The sequence below is a fragment of the Bacillus rossius genome, chromosome 2 (genome assembly GCF_032445375.1).
Source record: "Bacillus rossius redtenbacheri isolate Brsri chromosome 2, Brsri_v3, whole genome shotgun sequence".
In the NCBI taxonomy this organism is placed as follows: domain Eukaryota; kingdom Metazoa; phylum Arthropoda; class Insecta; order Phasmatodea; family Bacillidae; genus Bacillus; species Bacillus rossius.
The window spans coordinates 115,678,319-115,693,542 of NC_086331.1; the positions used below are offsets into that span (position 1 = coordinate 115,678,319).

General features: G+C 43.2%; 1 long non-coding RNA gene across 1 annotated transcript in view; it reads right to left on the minus strand.

The window, feature by feature from the left end:
• Positions 1–12,657: 12,657 nt before the first annotated feature.
• LOC134529657 (uncharacterized) overlaps positions 12,658–15,224 on the minus strand; it is a 30,741-nt gene continuing 28,174 nt past the window's right edge. Inside the window, exon 4 of the long non-coding RNA XR_010074658.1 lies at positions 12,658–12,826. This is a non-coding gene — a long non-coding RNA (uncharacterized LOC134529657). The remainder of the gene's footprint in view (positions 12,827–15,224) is intronic.

Here is a 15,224-nt window from a genome sequence, read left to right on the forward strand (position 1 = left end):
ACTGATATTTTTACAATGTTTTAATGTTTCATTTTTAACTTTTTAGCCTTATTGTTTTTGATTAGGCGAGTGTTTGCATTACTTTCATTGGTTTAACATTAAGGGCAAATTTCATCAATCATTAAGGATTTTAAGCGAGGCACGTTGCTATTGTCCTATGCGCTCAGCTGAATACTTGCCGACAGTTCCGTGGCTCTACTGAACAATGGATTTAAACACCACTGAAAAAGATAAAGCATGGAAAGAAACAATGAGACAATAGTTGGTGTATCACCTCTTGACCGTGTCTGTTCTTGGTGATGGCCTGAGCGAGACTGCAACCCCGGCTGCTGGGGGGATGCCTCTCTCTTACACCCAGAGAGAAAGTGGAATCATGAACACAGCTGTGGCATGCTGCGGACAGTGTCGGGACTTGGACTTTAATATGACACCTCCCCCCCCCCCTTTTTGAATAAGCCCTGGGCTAGGCCATTTGCACACTCACTGCAGGCAGTATGATCCGAACGCCCCCTTCTGACATAAGTCATACTGGTTAGGACCGCATCTCTCGTTCCTAACTCACCCGGTTGTCATTCACCATTAAGTCTAGCTCTGAGCATTTGTCTTAATCTGCCAGTTAACATGGGGATCGCTGTTGCAATCGGTGGCATCTCGGGGTCATTTCGGCTGGCTCCTCGACTCTGATCCGGAATTCTGCACCTGGCACAGTATCTAACATTTGCCCTGGGTGTGGGAGAGTAGGTCAGATGCTTTCACATCATCTGGTTCTGTCAGTAGATGCTGCTCATCTGCCATGTCAGCACCTGCCTTGGGCATTTAGATGCTGTTAGTGATCTGCTTCCGAGTCGTGCGTCCCCGGCGGTGTTGCCTTGGGTTTTTTTGGCAGGGCCTCCCACTGATATTGGCTTCGCTGTTCCCAGGCTGTGTAGAATGGAACATTTTCCACATGCCTTGATGTATGATCGAGTCGTCTGCAGTAGTAGTTTTATTCATTGTTTCGCAGGGTGGCATTTTCAGGGACTAAATTTACTTCCAGGAGTGTTGTTCATAGGATATTTTCATTCTCCCAGGTGAACCAAGAAGGTTCTCCGAATAAACCACTTCGGGATCGAGCGTGGTACCGACCACCAGAGGCTCAGCCCATCATAATAATTCTTCAGTGCACTGCACAGGGGTTGCATGTGCATGTTAACATGTTCTCTGGGCTGCAGTTCCAGTGGTGGTCGGGTCGTCTGCTAGGGTAATCTGCGGATGTAGGCCCTCTGGTGTTGGCCCTTGTAAAAATTACATACGTATCTCGAAGAATACGGGCGTGTTATGAAAGGGTACATACCTAATTTGTCGTATGAGATATTTACTGTGAAGATAGAATAGATTCTACAAAGTGTCTACCTGCATGTCAGGAATGTTTGCATGGTTCACTGGATAAGAAAGAGTAAAAAGGATAACCTTTAATCTATTTTCACAATCAGTTTTAATTTCATTTCAATTCCATAATGGATGAACATTTTTACGAATAAATGAGCAAAGCCTACATAAACCTGCCACTCATAGTTCTTATCAAATCAAAACATGACACGATAGTGTGAAAAACAAATTACGTCATATGGAAATTATGTAATAGTACCTACCTACTTATCACAAAAAAAAAAATAAGAATCAAATATGTACACAGCAAAAATTTGCATATTTTTCATGTACAGTAGGTAAAAGGTTTGTGACGAAAAATTGTACGTAGAACTTTTGTTACCAACTATTTAAGAAACTGATATTGCCAATCACAGAAACAAATATAATATTTTTAGACTTTAAATTGTTAATCAATTACAAGCTATTTCTCATCATGAACACACAAAATTTTAAAAGTTGGAATGGCACCTGTGTTGTAAGTTTTAAATATAGTTATTTGGACATATATTAAACCCATCACATTGTGACCGTGGTTTTAGTCACGAGACGAAAAACATTTAAGGACATGAGAAAAACCCATAACCATACTTGTTTACATTGTATAATTATTACCTTGTGGAATCACAAATCATAGATAAACTACCGCTGTGTGATGTGAAAGACTAAACTTAAAACACAAAAACTATGAAGATTCCATCTAACACAGCTTTTAAACTCATGGGCTACCAATATAAATTTTAAGAAAAATATGAATACCACTGGAAGACTCACCTGTGTATAAGTTGTTGGAATTACAGTGAAGAACCTTCTAGAACATTCTGTAACCATCTCAGACTGTTTCATTTCAGAGAAGTTGAAGATCAATAGGAGGGAGAGGAAGGAATTTAGGGTATTGTCGTCGCTCCGCCCACCCTCCCTCGTCGCTCGACGCCCGGTTGCTCAATTGTACTAGGTAGAGTGGGGTTCGGCCAGTGTGGCCCGGGAGGGAAAAGCTAAGACGTAGAATTAATATCCACCAGTCCGCGACGAACACCCGATTTATTGATACAAGGCCATGTACATGGGGCTGTCCCAACCCCGCCTGCGACAGTCTGGTTGGCGCGCGGCGACACGAGGGTTTATATGCTCTGGCTAACCTGCACCGTACTAAGTCCGGTAGTTCAGAGGCACCCGGAAAGGTGGCGCGACACTAACACACTATGCCACGGGCTACTGTCTGTAGATCTAAATGCCCCGCCAGAAAATATATGCTCTGTAGAGGCCACTACTCCTCGCCACATAAAAGAACGAGCTATAATTAGGAAGCTGATGCCTAGCTGCCTCTATGCCTGCGTCACGATGCACTTACTCCTGGTTGGCTTACAGCTCAGCGACCGTCTCGAGGCACGACTCCTCAGCGACGCGACCGCTCCTCGCGCCGGCCTGGTCTCAACTGACTTCCCCTCTATGCTGCGGCGCGGCGCGCGACGGCTCATCCCTTCCCCTCCATTGCGTCACGCGCCGCCCCTGACATGTCGCAGACGGGTGTGACGTAGTCGCCCAGTGAACATGTTAAGAACAAACATAAGCACTTCAATTGAGAGAATTGAATATTTACAATAAAATAATTTTAATGAATATTTACAATGATTTGTCTTGCTGTAACACAGCGTCCAGTCTTTACGTATTTACCGTTGATTCCCCTGGCGTGCGCGAATCTCTCTTGCCCCCCCCGCCCAGCCGCACTGCACAATTCGGCACACCCACGACACAGGGCAGGAGAAGGCATTGGCGTGGCATAACGGGCTGCGAGAGCTGGGTCGACACTTGGGTCGACGTCAGTATATATAATCGGGGTTTTAAGCAGTTCAGGATGGAGAAGCAAGGACCATCAAGACGAAGCCACCATGAATTGATGACACCAAAGTGAATGATAGACTATTCTCTAGACACGCCAGCATTGCAGGTGGCAAAGCCCCGCAGGTGTCGAGTACAAGTTCTCACTGAGTAACAACACAGATAAACGAAGGGAGAGGGCATGCACCTAGGGCACAACAAGGCATATTATGTCAAATATTTGTAAGCAAATAATATTTGTTATTTCAAAATGTTAGTATTCCAGGTTTAATCAAATACAAATAATAAATTATTCGTATTCAAAAATTTGCACAGGCATACCTGTGTGCGACTGTTTGCTGGGTACGTCAAATGGGCTAGTTCTTCTCAGTGGAGAAGAAGTAGGCCACTGCTCACGCACCACTTGGAGATCGGCCCAATCGCATGTTGAGAGGTGGTTCACAAATAATATTTAAATGCAAATTCTTGGATGATTTCATGTGTAGTCCAGGCTGTACTGTCAAACATTCATTTTCAGACTTTGTTAAACAAGATTTCGACCACAGGCGACAGTACAAGCCCAAGTGGAGTCTTATGTTTTTGTAAAATTGTCGCCCAAACCAAGAGGACAATGTTTTCTTAGCCATTCGTACAATGAGTTAATACGCAAATAAGTGATTACATCGGACTTAAAGTAAAATTTCCGAATGATAAACGGTTTCGTTTGGCAGAGGAATGTTGTTGGTGCTGTGAGTTTTGATTTTGTCATGTACATGTTTTTGTGGTTGGAAGATGGCTGTCATTGTGACTTGTAAATTTTCGTGATGAAAAAACAAAAAAAAATATATAAGAAAACCAGAAATTGTTTACAAGAGACTTTAGGTCATTCAAAAGATCACCAATAATCACAGTAAATAGATTTAAACTGTATTTTCTGTGTCCAGAAAAATTTCTTCAAGTGTTCATAAGCATGCAAGTCAGACCACATTGAGCTAGCAGGGAGGTTTTGACTTTTTACATGTTCTTCGCACACAATAGAACGGTTTGAAAAGGCTCAAAATTTAAATTAAAAACTTAATGTAGAAAAAATTACTGTGAGGTGCATGCATAAATACCATGGATGGAAATCAAATTTCATGTCTCTAGGCCTTTCCATCAATGCACCTTGCAAACGACATACACACAGGAAGATATATTCTCTTTTATTATTATTGAATCTGTATTTACTTTTTCTGAATGCTTTAATGTCATAATTAATCAACAAAAATTTTGTAAATATTCACACTAGGTACTGCATTATTACTTTCTAACTTTATTTTGAGGGCTGCGCGCACGTTCCCGGTGACTTTAAGATGTTATGCATGGGCGCCACCACGTGTAAGGGCACGTGGACCCGGCGGAGTCTCTCTCTCAGGGGCGTGACGTAGCCCAAGTGGGGACGAGTTACCAGCCCTTTCTACCCTACCTATCCAGACCTGGCCCGCTCTAGGCGTCGGGCACGCCACACTCCTAGGCTAAGTAGGCTCACTCACCACGTGGTTAAATAAAATACTCAGTTTTTATTTATACCCAGATTTAATTCCACTAACACGCTTCCCTCCACGCACGTTACACTTTACACGGTTAAAAAGCCTGAGGCACGAATCGACTTAAGTGAAGGCATGGTCCACACACGTGGCCATGCTATAAAGTATGCTTATTACACGATGGTTAAAAAACTCGACTGAGACAATTAATTATTAATGCAGCCCGCTGACCGAGAGCTGCCCCGAGGAATAACGAACGAAAAAAGATTTAAGAATAATTAAAGCTACAGAATTACTTGATCAGTGGTTCACAACGGTTGAGGTCCCCGGGGTGCTGGCGCGTCTGCTCTCGGTCAGTGATGAAGATGGACTGGGGCGAGAGCTCTGGTCGTCTCTACCAACATGGCGCCTCCGCGCCAACACAATTACCGTTATTACATCCTATGATTCCGTGCCCCGGCGAAAGTTAAGTAAATTACAGATCAACATTAAAAAATATATAAAAATTACTGGCAATTTAAAGTTCGTTAATATTTACTTAGTTAATGATAATTTATATAAAAACATTCCTACTCTCGTCCAAGTCCATGCCTATTCGGGTCCGTCCGGGCAACGTCTGTGGTTTTTTCAAGTAACATATTTAAATTAAAGAATACACAAGTAAACTGCACAAACACTGGGGCAAAGATGAATGAAAACAAAAGGTTTACAAATAACATTAAAACTTAGCAAATTAGGGGGTCGCAGCACTGCTTCCAAGCGCCCTCTTGCCGGGCTAGACACACACGCACGCGCGGGAGGTTTGAATAGAGATGGTGGTTGGGCGGTGTCATATCGGGCTCAAAGGGGCCACAGGCCCGGACGACGTCAATTGCCCCCTCCGAAAGTAGGCCGATATGACAGCGCCGTTTGACAGATGGTTGGGGGGGCGTTGCCTGTACTGTTTACGTCGCGCACTCCCACGTGGCAATGTTGATGTTTACGTTTGTGCGGGCAGGTGGCAATGTTGACATGATGGAAGGGCGAACAATGTTTACACGATGGCGGGTGAGCAATGTTTACATGACGGACTATACACATGGGCAGAATGGACGCTGGCTGACTGACCTTGGGTGTGGAGACCCACCAGTTGCTCCGAGATCCAAATCTGCTGCGGCTGCGGCTGCGGCCGCGGTGGCTGTTGCGTCTCGCAGCGCGAGGCGTCGCGGTGGTGGCCAGGGTGCCGGGCGACAGGGGCGGCGGCGATGAAGGTCAGGCGGCTCGTGACAGGCGGGCAGCAAGTGCGGGCAGCGCTCGGCACGGCCTGGTTCAGCGTCAGCGACATGCGGGCGCTTTGCGGCCCGTGGTGACAGACGGGTGACAGGTGCACGGCTGGATTTCACGTTCGGTGGTGGGGCGGTCGGGCGTCCAGGTGTCGTGGCGTCGACCTGCATTGTGTCAGGCGGATGCAGGGAGCTCCGACGACCCCGTAGCTGCGGTGACTTGAAGGTGCGGCGTCTCAATGTTGCCAACTTGCGGCATGCGCGTGGCGTCTCGGGCGGCGAGGCACTTGATCGGAGTACCGATACTGTGGCGATCGGCGTCGGAATCGGGCGTCGTGGCGTCTCTGTCGTTCCTGGCGTCGCGTCAGGTGGGCCTGTAAGCGGCGTCAGCGTCGGCGTCGCGCGCGTCCGTCTCTTTCGGTCAGGTTCATCCGTCTGTGCCTCGAAGCCAGGCGGGCACAGAGGAGCAAATCCAGGCGGGTACAGAGGAGCGAATCCAGGCGGCGGGGCGGCGCTCAGGCATCTCGGCGTCATGGCCCTGGACATCGTGTCGCGAAGCGTCCTGTTTGCGACTGCGCACTGTGGTGGCGGTGACGACGGCAGGATGACGTCGAAGCCAGGTGGCGGCGACAAGGTGACACGAAGCGTCGGCGTCGAGTCTGGCGGTGTCCGTGGCGAGTCGTGTGGCGGAGACGATGCGGGTTTCGCCGGAAATGACCTTGGTGGCGTCGGGACGGCGGTTCGGTGCGGTGGCGAGGTCATTCCGGCGTCGGGAAGTGTCTCCGACACGAGGCGGGTGCTGGACGGCGTGGCAGACTGCGGCGGGACGGTCGTTGTCGGGCGTCGCTCGGTTGGCTTCGGCGAGTCAAGCGTCATCATAGTCGGGATGAGTGGCGTCGGGTCAGCGAAACGAGGTCTTTCGGATGATGACGTAAACGGACCAGTGTCGGGAGACGTCAGGTCGACGAGAGGTGCCGCGGTTGGCGGCTCCAGGACAGGAGGTGGCGGGAGCGGAATTGTCGGCGTCGGGACGGCGAGCGTCGGTGTCGGGATAAGTGGCGTCGGGTCGACGAAACACAGTGTGGCAGGCGGCGGCGGGATCGGACTTGTGTCGGGAGACGTCAAGTCGATGAGCGTCGGCACGGCGGGCGTCGGCGTCGGTACGACGGGCGTCGGCGTCGGGACGACGGGCGTCTTTGTCAGGGCGGTAGGTGTTGGTAGCGTAACACGTGACGGTGCGGGTGACGTCAAGTCGATGAGCGTCGGCACGGCGGGCGTCGGCGTCGGTACGACGGGCGTCGGCGTCGGGACGACGGGCGTCTTTGTCAGGGCGGTAGGTGTCGGTAGCGTAACACGTGACGGTGCGGGTGACGTCAGGACGTACCTTCGTGGTGCTGGTGCTGGTGTCGGCGTCGTGCGTGAGGAGTTTGCTTGGTTCGGCGGTGACGTTCCGGCAACGGGCGGCGTCCTTGACACGTGCTGCGTCGGCGTTTTCGGCGTGGTTGGATTCGGCGTGATCGGCGTCGGCGTGCTCGGAGTCGGTGTCGGCGTGAGCGGCGTCTTTTTCGGCATGGTTGGTGTCTGCGTGAGCGGCGTCTTTTTCGGCTTCTCTGCCTCGTACTGCGCCTGGGTGGCTAGGTCGGCAGTGCATCGTTCGCACGTGAAGGTAAAAAACTTGCGCAGTATTGTCCATTCACGTTCGCCGATACAGCCACGATGCCACAGGCCGGCACATTCCTGGCAGCGGTATCCCTCGCTACTACCTCCGGGACACGACCTAGCTCCACATTTCGTCACGGCGTGTATGCGGTACTCCGTACAGTAGCCACACTCGTGTCCGGCGGCGGTCCTGCCATGCAAGTCCCAACTCGGGCAGGGAAAGTAACACCCGATACACTCGTCCGGATACGGATACATGTCTACGCACGTGGTACTCTACACGCGAACAGTCCTCACGAACACATCAGCACTGTGTTACTTACTGCGCTCGGAGTGCGTTGTTTGTGCGCGGATTCCTGGAAGCGTGCGCTTGGCTGAACACGTGGCCGGCGCGCCAGAGTCCGGCTATGCGCTCCGCGCGAACAATAGTTCCAGCGCGAACTTTAGTTCCGCGCGCTCCGCGTAACAACCGCCTATCTCACACGCTCGTACAGGTCTGGTTTTCGCGGAAAATGTAATTTGCCCCGCGCTCTTGGGCGCCAATTGAGGGCTGCGCGCACGTTCCCGGTGACTTTAAGATGTTATGCATGGGCGCCACCACGTGTAAGGGCACGTGGACCCGGCGGAGTCTCTCTCTCAGGGGCGTGACGTAGCCCAAGTGGGGACGAGTTACCAGCCCTTTCTACCCTACCTATCCAGACCTGGCCCGCTCTAGGCGTCGGGCACGCCACACTCCTAGGCTAAGTAGGCTCACTCACCACGTGGTTAAATAAAATACTCAGTTTTTATTTATACCCAGATTTAATTCCACTAACACGCTTCCCTCCACGCACGTTACACTTTACACGGTTAAAAAGCCTGAGGCACGAATCGACTTAAGTGAAGGCATGGTCCACACACGTGGCCATGCTATAAAGTATGCTTATTACACGATGGTTAAAAAACTCGACTGAGACAATTAATTATTAATGCAGCCCGCTGACCGAGAGCTGCCCCGAGGAATAACGAACGAAAAAAGATTTAAGAATAATTAAAGCTACAGAATTACTTGATCAGTGGTTCACAACGGTTGAGGTCCCCGGGGTGCTGGCGCGTCTGCTCTCGGTCAGTGATGAAGATGGACTGGGGCGAGAGCTCTGCTCGTCTCGACCAACATGGCGCCTCCGCGCCAACACAATTACCGTTATTACATCCTATGATTCCGTGCCCCGGCGAAAGTTAAGTAAATTACAGATCAACATTAAAAAATATATAAATTACTGGCAATTTAAAGTTCGTTAATATTTACTTAGTTAATGATAATTTATATAAAAACATTCCTACTCTCGTCCAAGTCCGTGCCTATTCGGGTCCGTCCGGGCAACGTCTGTGGTTCTTTCAAGTAACATATTTAAATTAAAGAATACACAAGTAAACTGCACAAACACTGGGGCAAAGATGAATGAAAACAAAAGATTTACAAATAACATTAAAACTTAGCAAATTAGGGGGTCGCCGCACTGCTTCTAAGCGCCCTCTTGCCGGGCTAGACACACACGCACACACGCACGCACGGGCGGGAGGTTTGAATAGAGATGGTGGTTGGGCGGTGTCATATCGGGCTCAAAGGGGCCGCAGGCCCGGACGACGTCAATTTTATAAAATATTGATAACCCATTAAATAAATTTTTTTAAGTCAACCACAAAAATAGAGCCTCTATGTCATAATACACTTAATAATACTTAAACACACTTAATACAAATATGTATGCTTAAACACTATGGAGTATTATACAATAAATTCAGAGAGTACATTTAAATATAAATTCCTCATTTACATCCAGAGACATCCAACTGGTTAAAGAGAGTAGTAGTGTATATAATTTTTGATGTTTTAAGCTACTTACAAAATTTATTTAAGACCTCCATATTTTAAATATTCTCTTTTGTAATATTTTAATATTTGATGAAATAAATATAGTGAATTATTGTAATACACTCATTGCATTTTACAATTTGTAACAGTCCCTTTAAAGTTTTGAAAAGAAATTTAATTATATATCTTCTAGGTCTACCAATCATTAATTGTTTCTGAACACAGGTATTAACCAAACAAACTACACCTATCCCTCACTTAGCACGACTAATTCGTTCCTAAAAATGCTTGTGTTATTCGAAATTGCATATTCTGAAGCATTATATTCCATAAATAGCAAGGCTAATTTAATTAATGTTCCAAAATTGACTAGTAAGATATACTTTACGTAATATTAATGCGTAGAATAACACACAAACAATAAATATGTCACACCATTAATCTTTATACACCTATCGCAGTTTGCATGACAAATACGACTCTGCGTAATGGGAGATATGTGGTTATGTACATTATCGTCAGTCGGCTGGCTGACTTGACCTCCTGGGCGTGACCTTCAACTCACGTCGCGTACCTTTCCAAACCATCCTTTACTGAGAGTGAAACCGATATTACTGTCCGGATAATTACATTTTAATTTTTCAAAAATCAAAGTGCTTACCATGTCTTATCACATAACCATCGCACAATTTATAATAAGATCAAGTTTAAAAAGTAGGGGTGCGATTTTTATGCGAAAAAAATTGTTGTTAGGTAAAGGTATTCATAAAAACATAACCCATTCATAGAAAAGTACATTTATTAAAAAAGTAGAGTATAAAAAACCAAGCTGCCAAAAAATTTAAATTAATAAGTCATGCAACAAAAACCTTTCTTCAAATCTAAATAGAAAAAAAAATCTGTGACCCGAATGCGAGCCTCAACTAACGCATAACTATCGTCATAGTTCACTCTCACCACGAAAGAGTGCGGGCTATTAAATGTAGTAAACTCGGCACAAGACAAGAGTGTGTGCGTTGCATGCAATCGGCCAGATATCAATATCGATAGTCGACTACGTGTGCTGGCTTTATACGGGAAGCAACATTGCCAAACATGAAAGATGCCAACTAACGCCGGCTACCTTTTTATAAACGGTACACCGTGGCGACGCAGACAAACAGATAAAGGTTATAACGTTTAAAAACGTCTTTAAAAGAAAATTGTGTGCACAGTTGACTTGCTTAAAACTAAAGTGCGACCAACTAAGTGTGACCTTCATGACAATCTGTGCGCCGTAATACTTCTAGTTTTGTCTCAAATACTTGAACACGATGCATTATGAGTGATCAAGCACGTACAGTTACCGGCAGCTGAATGGGCAGACTTTGCTTTTGTTTGAATTAATTCTCTGCCACTGGCTAGACTGAGTTCACGGCCCGGTCTGTGGCCAGGCGACAACGGTATGGTACGGCGGCACACGCGCGGACGTAAAAAATTTGGTCCTTTACACTCCATAGCCGCAATTTAACTTGCCATAGCTGATGTTAGTACAACAGCTGATAGCATAGTCAAACCTGCGCGTGCACCTCTTTCCCCCTTGTTTGGGTAACTGTATCCCACGGCACATCTGTTGTTTACAAAAGTTGAAACAGACTTCGTGGCATCGCGCTCGACATTTTTTTTGCCTATGGAGATTTTGCGCTAACTGAAATTTACAGACGTGCTATTCAAGACTGGGGCAGTAAAATTAACATCGCGCTAAATGAATCCGTGAAATCTGAAGACATGCTAAGTGAGGGATAGGTGTATTTGATAGTTATATAGAATGTAGAATGTAGGTAATACCATAATAAATAACTTTTGAAATTTAAATTAATATTTTCACATATGTTAAGAAAACAGGAATTGCTTATATATGTTACAGCACGTTTCAATTTATTTATTACCATGAGAACAGAAAGCATTAATTTCCATACACAATCTCTATTCTCATATTTATTAAATTTTACTCTTGTACACTAGCATTTTTTTCTGGTTTACTTGTAAAATATTAGTGGGCTTTAACAGGTTGTCCAAATATTGTAGTACAGAAATTTTATAACTAGTACTAGCTGCCTGACCCAGCTTCGCACGGCTATACTAATGGGAAAAAATTAAGCCACATCTCCCATTTATAGTAATGGTAAAAAAAAATTCCGTGAAAATTTATTACAATGCTGTATAATGTACCGCAGAGAAAATTAATAGCACCGGTGGTTTCCCGAATCGTGCACGCAACGTACAACTGATGTACCCCTACTTCGCTACGGCAGTCTACAGGCAGATCACTCTTGCGCCGCTCATTATACATGCCCCTCCTTGTGGGTACGCCACTGCCGCGCGATGCCCATTGCCAAGGAGACGCAGAAGGCATGAACAATGCAAAATCCTGTTCTCATGCAGACAAAGTACCCACTGTTGCCTGGTTTTAACCACCCGTGGGATCTAATTTTCGGAAAATGTCATCCTGCGTAACATAAGGAACATTACTGTGAAATTTCAAGTCTGTAAAATATATATATATATATTTGACAAAAAAAAGGGCAATAAAAAAAACAAATAAAACACAGAGAGAGGAAAAAACAACAATAGTTTAGGTTTGCGATTTAAAGTGATAAAAAGTATTTAAATACTAATTGAACTCTTATGAGGGTACTGATTGCTTCGTTGTTAATATCACACGGGTGTTTTTTACTTGTATGCGAAAATTAAGAATGATAAGGCATCTAGTGCATGGCAACAATGTTAATAGGCAATAGGAAATAAACTTCTAGCGCCTGCGGCATTGTCAACACACACTTCGTACGTGTACTGCATGTTGTATCTAACCCCCTCCAACGCATTTGATTCTAAATTGGACTTTTAGTAAGGATCCCTAATGTTATTGATAATATAATATAGCCTATAGCCTTCATCGATAAATGTACTATCCAACACTGAAAGAATTTTTCAAATCGGACCAGTGGTTCCTGAGATTAGCGCGTTCAAACAAACAAACAAACAAACTCTTCAGCTTTATAATATTAGTATAGATTTACAGTGGAATATGACCCAGCAAACACATTTTTCAAAGATTGACTATTTTCTCTGAACAACAAACAAATCACAATTCCAATGGCAAATGATAATTAAACTTTATTTCATAATAGTAATTTACAACAATTTTCACTGCTTTCCATTCTTTTTTAATTTATTATTAAAACTTATAAAAAATTAATTTACTGTTTGATTATGAGTAACAACTGAGGCAGATGTGCAAGTCTTCAGCACCAACATACCTGAAACAGATGAATTGATAAATCACATTCCAAAATTACTCTCTACGTACTATGATGAAATACTTATTTAGAGAAAAAATGCTTAAACCATCTTTAATCATAGACATAATTTAGGTCTATTTTACAGGTTGCAATGAGTGATACTCATTACGGTTAGTTTTGTTAAATCTTTTTATTATATATGTCAATATCAGTTATTACAATTGTCTGAACTGAAAGCAGAAGGTAGAACTATATTTACTATTATTTTATGAATATTGTCGAGCATATATTGTTATTAAATAATCATATTTCTGTGTTATTTTAAAGTACATATTGTCTTTTTTATGTGAACCACATCTTTAATTTTTCTGTGACAAGTGTACGAAAAAATACATTACTGTAAAGTAGAGAATTTTTATATGGAAACCTTTAAGTGAATCAATTCATTTTACATTTTATATCAAATATTATTGCCTCAATAAGAAGAATGCTAGTTATTATATAATAACCTAAAAATAAACTTTGTATTGAGAAAATATAATTAATGTTTCCAAGCTTTTTTTTTTATCTTCATCAAAACTTACATAGAACTTCAAAGAAGAAAATGTAATTTTTATAAGAAGTATTAGGCCTAATATAAAGTTAAGTCCTCGTACATCTCTAATTTTATATATATACAGTGTAAATAAACTCTTTATAACGTCACTCGATTTAACGACAAACTCCTTAAAACGTTGAAATTCTTAACTTTGGTTGGTTGACCTTGTTTTCTATACAATACACTTTATATAGCATCACGCTCATTCTATTTAACGACAACAATACGGCATCATATATCATTAAGCAGTACTTTCTAAGTTGCCGAAGTTGGTAAGAACTACAGCTGTGTACGTTCTTTTGTTTGCTGTTTTGTTGTTGTATTATCTAGCACGTGTTTACTTCGATTGGCGTACCGGAGATTCTAAGAAATTTTGTCTTTTGTTTTTGTATGATGAACTTGCACATGCTTACCTTGGTCACTAGACTTATGTCAAGTTGTTACACGTTATCATTTTCACAGTTGCTTACAGACTTTTGAACTGTAAACATGGCGAGTAAATGAAAATCTTTGTGTATTGACGAAATAGATTTATTAAGCACTTGATGCAGCGAAACTATTGGAAATACTTTTTATATAATCAAGGTGATCCGGCAGTATCTCAAGATATCAGTAAAATATATAAGAAAATACAATTAAAATATTGGAGCAGAAAAAAAAATCAGACGAAGATAACAGACTATATGCAATAAGTGTTGTTATTTGTATGAATATTAATGTTCATGTGTAAAATGTGTACTATATTAGTAAATATATATTATAATATAATAGTAAAATGATATCTTTTGTTTCTCTCCATTTAACAACCACTCTCTATAACGCCGATAAATGCTGTCCGTTAAGTGTTGTTATATAGAGTTTACACTGTATATATATATATATATATATGTACAATAAAATTGTGTATGACAAGATTTGAATTATAACTAGTCTGGTAATTAATTTGTTACAATCAATGTACTGGCTGACTAAAGCTGGACTCCCAATCATCCGTATCATCTGTCCGTCACCCGTCCGTCCATCAATCACATGACCTGCAGCCAATCAGATGGCCCGAAAAATTCATCCGTCCGTCAAAACCTTGCCAAGCTTTAGCTTTTGACGGACCAACGGATGGTCCACGGCCTTGTTAAGTCGATCGTCTTCAATACGACTTTCCGAAAACAGTGATCAATTTTTTTAATTTGCAATATATAGAAGGCTGTGTCATATTGACCGATTATTATTGTCAAAATAACGGTAAAGATTGCTTATGAGAATGAGCTTTTCGGAAAAAATGCTGCTAAATTACGTCCGGGAAAGGGAGCATTTGTATAATATATATAGCAAAGACTATCGGGATAAGCAACTGAGGGAACAAGCCTGGATAGAAATAGTTCTTTCTGTTTTCTTTGACGCAGTAATAAAAGAAGCATAATTTTATTTATTGCTGGCATGAGTAATGTTATTTTTAAGACGGCACCCGTTTAATCCACTTGTCAAAGCACGGTTCCCGCCTGTAAACTTATTATCACATTCATAAAAACAAAAGTTAATTATCCCAAGTAAATTATTTACACCAAAAGTTTACCTACAATTGATAAAGTATGTGGCGGAAAGTTTTAACACTGATATTTTAGAATAGTGACGGACGGACGGATGGCGGATGGTTGAGAGTCGGTAATAATTGCCGAGAGAAATAACGGATCGAAATTGACGGACGAACGGATGAAACGGATGATTGGGAGTCCAGCTTAATAGTTATCTATATCTATATCTACCCTATTAGAAGTGTTTTAGAAATTTGCATTCCAAAGTAAAGCTATATAAAAATTAAAT